This window comes from Octopus sinensis, unplaced genomic scaffold (genome assembly GCF_006345805.1).
Source record: "Octopus sinensis unplaced genomic scaffold, ASM634580v1 Contig03051, whole genome shotgun sequence".
NCBI classification, from domain to species: Eukaryota; Metazoa; Mollusca; class Cephalopoda; order Octopoda; family Octopodidae; genus Octopus; species Octopus sinensis.
Window position 1 is genome coordinate 31,789 of NW_021826220.1, and position 4,196 is coordinate 35,984.

At 40.4% G+C, this 4,196-nt stretch overlaps 1 long non-coding RNA gene across 1 annotated transcript; it reads left to right on the forward strand.

Annotated features, from left to right (window-relative positions):
• Window positions 1–1,901: 1,901 nt before the first annotated feature.
• LOC118760980 lies at window positions 1,902–2,653 on the forward strand. Its single transcript, XR_004997075.1, has 2 exons — window positions 1,902–2,342; window positions 2,594–2,653. It is a non-coding gene; the product is annotated as an uncharacterized LOC118760980 (long non-coding RNA).
• The last annotated feature ends 1,543 nt before the right edge of the window (window positions 2,654–4,196 follow it).

Genomic DNA, 4,196 nt, shown 5'->3' on the forward strand with positions numbered 1-4,196 from the left:
ACTAATGGCTTCACACAGTTTTGTGAGCCTTCCATTAATGCGACTGGTTCTGTTTTCTGCCTTGATGTTTTCATAATTTACATTAACAATAACAACGACAACAACACAAACTTTAAAAAAACGTCAACATATTGCGGCCCTTTAGTGACAACAACAAGATCAACATTAACTGCAACAGCAACATACCAGTAGCTAATCAAAGAATTCCAAACACGACCACTACCAACACCACCACTACCAACACCACCACTACCATCATTACCATTAGCAATAACTACACCACCATCATCATCACCACCATCATCACCACCACCACCATCACCACCACCATCACCACCACCATCATCACCACCATCACCACCACCACCACCACCATCATCACCACCACCATCACCACCACCACCACCACCACCACCACCACCACCACCACCATCACCACCACCATCACCACCACCATCACCACCACCACCATCATCATTAACCTCACCATCTCTGCTACCATCATCATCATCATCATCAATGACATAACACCACCATCACTACCATCACCATTACCAACATGTCAATAGTAACAACACCATCACTATCATCAACATACTAACAACAAGTCACACTTCCACCCTCACAACCACAATCGTCAACAACAATAATACCACTACAGTTAATTACATAGAATCTAACAACGACAGCAACAGCAACAACAACAGCAGTAACAAAATCAAAAATAAATCAAAACCCGATCCAGAATATGTGCACTTTGTGTATTATTGTATTTTTACCTTTTTAAATATCTTCCATAAGAACGTGACATGAAGGAGGTGAGGGTAGAGTTAGGGGCAAATATGATTCATTGATTTATTAGTAACCACTGAGAAGCCATCTTTGTGCTTCGGTCAATCTATCCTGCAAGAACAGAGTGTATTTCCACCATCAACTGGCCTTGTTGCTTGTTTTTTGTTTTTTTGTGGTTGTTGTTGTTGTTTTGTTTTGAGTTTTTTTGTTTTTTTTTTCAATGTTGATCACATGGACATAGTCAAGAATGGCTCTGTGGTTATGAAAATTTGTTTCACAACCTTGGAGTCAAAGACTTGATGCCAGTGTGTGTGTGCAGCACCATTTACCAAATATCTTCTACCATAGCTTTGGGCTGGTCAATACCTTGCATAAGACATTTGGTCGAAGGACACTTTCATCATTATCATTAATATCATGTAGCATTTGTTTTCCATTCTGGCATGGGTTGCACAGTTTCACTGGAACTGGTGATCTAGAGAGCTTCACCAGGCTCCAGTTAGCTGTCTTGGCTCGGTTTCATCAGCTGGATGCCCTTCCTAACACCAACCACTTTACAGAGTGTACTGGGTGCTTTTTACAACTCACCAGCACTGGCAATGACCACATTTTACTTAGCTTCACGTCTCTTCTCAAGCACAGCAAATCGCCAGAAGTCTCACTCACATGTCGGGCTTCTTGCATCTTTGTAAAGACATATTGCATGTATGTGCATGTATGAGGGTGTGTATTTTCTCCTTGTACAACCTATAAGGTATGGCCATGCTGGGGCATTGCCATTAATAATAATTGTTTCTAATACAGGCACATGGTCTGAAATTCATTGGAGGGGATCAGTCAATACCTATTTCTTTATTACCCACAAGGGGCTAAACATAGAGGGGACAAACAAGGACAGACAAAGGCATTAAGTCGATTACAGGTATTAAGTCAATACCATTAACACCAGTACTTGGCTGGTACTTTATTTTTTTTGGCCTAGAAAGGAGGAAAGGCAAAGTTAATCTCAGTAGGATTTGAACTCAGAACATAAACAATCAGATATGTTTAGGGTAAATACTCATGTGCTGAGGGTGCTACTATACTCTGTCTCTGAATGCAGGAGTTGATGCCTCATCAGATGACACCTATGGGACCACTAACCAGCCCCATCAAGTAAGACCATGAAGCAAGCTCTACTCAACAAATTTTGAACTCTGCTCATGGACCCTCTGATGAATTTGGTTGACAGAAACCAATTAGAAACCCACTGTGTGTGCGTGTGTGTACTTGATTACATTCTGAGTACAAATCTTACTTAGGTCCATTTTGTCTTTCATTTCTCAAAGGATTGTACCACTTTCTCTTAGTTATTCCAAACCCACTCCTTTTCCCATTACCTTTGCTGTGTCCAGTTCTCCTCCCCTTTCCCCAGACCCCATACAACCCACTAACCCAGTCCTTTCCCAGGACATCCTTCTGGAACTACTTCCTTGCTCAGGTCTTTCCTTTCATGTCCTATGTACTCTTACATTGGTTCAAGATAATGATTAATGGTTTTGGTATGACAGGTATTAGAGGGTTTGCAAAGGCAGTGAGCTGGCAGAAACGTTAGCATGCCGGGCGAAATGCGTAGCCGTATTTCATCTGCCGCTACATTCTGAGTTCAAATTCCGCCGAGGTCAACTTTGCCTTTCATCCTTTCGGGGTCGATAAATTAAGTACCAGTTACGTACTGGGGTCGATGTGATCGACTTAATCCGTTTGTCTGTCCTTGTTTGTCCCCTCTGTGTTTAGCCCCTTGTGGGTAGTAAGGAAATAGGTATTAGAGGGTTTGCAAAGGCTTAAGAACACTGCCCCTTCTTCCAGATACAGTAAGTATTAAAAAAAATAGATAAACCCCAAAGATTGCTAAAATAGATACCAAGTAATAAAACAAGATACCGTGGTCAATGGGATCAGCTATGTTATTAAAGCAGTACTCCAGTATGGTCACAATCCAATGGCTGAAAAATTTCTAAAAGTATAAAAGATAAGAGAAGTAGGAAGTCAAATAACGAAGCTGTAAAGGCATCTTAGTCGAGTGCTGTGTTGTATGATTTCCATCAATTAAACAGGCCTTTCATTTATTGTTTGTTTAATTATTATGGAGGAAGTTATTTTGTGCTTTGTTAATTCTCTTCCTTTTTGTTTAATTTCATGCAATATCATGCTTTGACCAACCAATCTGACATACCAGCAATGCTAGCTAAGTTTTTCTAATGCAGGCAGCAATATAACTGAAAGCACATTGGTTAACAGACCACAGGCTGCTGACATAATTTATTGTTGCATTCTGTTGCCAACCAAAGTAATAAATATATTTTATAGTATGTTAAACAGGCAGTACCTAATTAATGGATATTAATGATTTAATAAACATACCAGACACAGGTGTTGTTGTGTGGTAAGAAGCTTACTTCACAATTACATGGTTCCAAGTTCAGTTTCACTGTGTGGCACCTTGAACAAGTGTTTTCTACTATAGCCCCAGGCAACCAAAGCCTTGTGAGTACATTTGATAGATGGGGACTGAAAGGAGCTTATTATATGTGTATGTGATCGTCATCATCATCATTTAGTGTCCATTTTCCATGCTGGTATGGGTTAGAAGGTTTAACTGGAACTGGCTAGCCAGAGAGTTTCACCAGGCTCCAGTCTGTTTTGGTTTGGTTTCTATGGCTGGATGCCCTTCCTAATACCAATCACTCCACAGAGTGTGCTGGGTGCCTTTTACAGGTCACCTACATGGGTGCTTTTTATGTGTCACTGCCACAGGTTTTTTCATGTGTCACCAGCATGGGTCCCTTTTATGTGTCACCAGCATGGGTCCCTTTTATGTGCCACCAGCATGGGTCCCTTTTATGTGCCACCAGCATGGGTCCCTTTTATGTGCCACCAGCATGGGTCCCTTTTACGTGTCACCAATATAGATATCATCATCATCATCATTTAATGTCTGTTTTTCATGCTGTATATGTATGTCTGAATGCATATATTTGTGTCTCCTTGTCTTGACATCAAGTGATGTAAATCAGTACATTATCACACAAGCAGTGTCATTTTATTTCCAACATTCTGTAATAACATATCTGATCATGGGGAAATATAAGCTTGCTTGGAAACAGGTGAAGGTTAGTGCCAAGAATATCATCCATCCATTGAGAAACTGCCCCAGTAATCTCTGCAAGCAAGGGAAAGTGGATGCTAAAACATTGATGATGACGACAGTGACCCAGAATAAATTATTTCCCTACCTATCTACACACCTGTCTGTATACATGTATACCCATGAAACCTTGATTTCTGCAAATAAACCAGAGAAGTCTCTATGAAAGAAATGAGAAATTTAATTTTATAATCGCTCATGTTTGAGTTTTACAGGA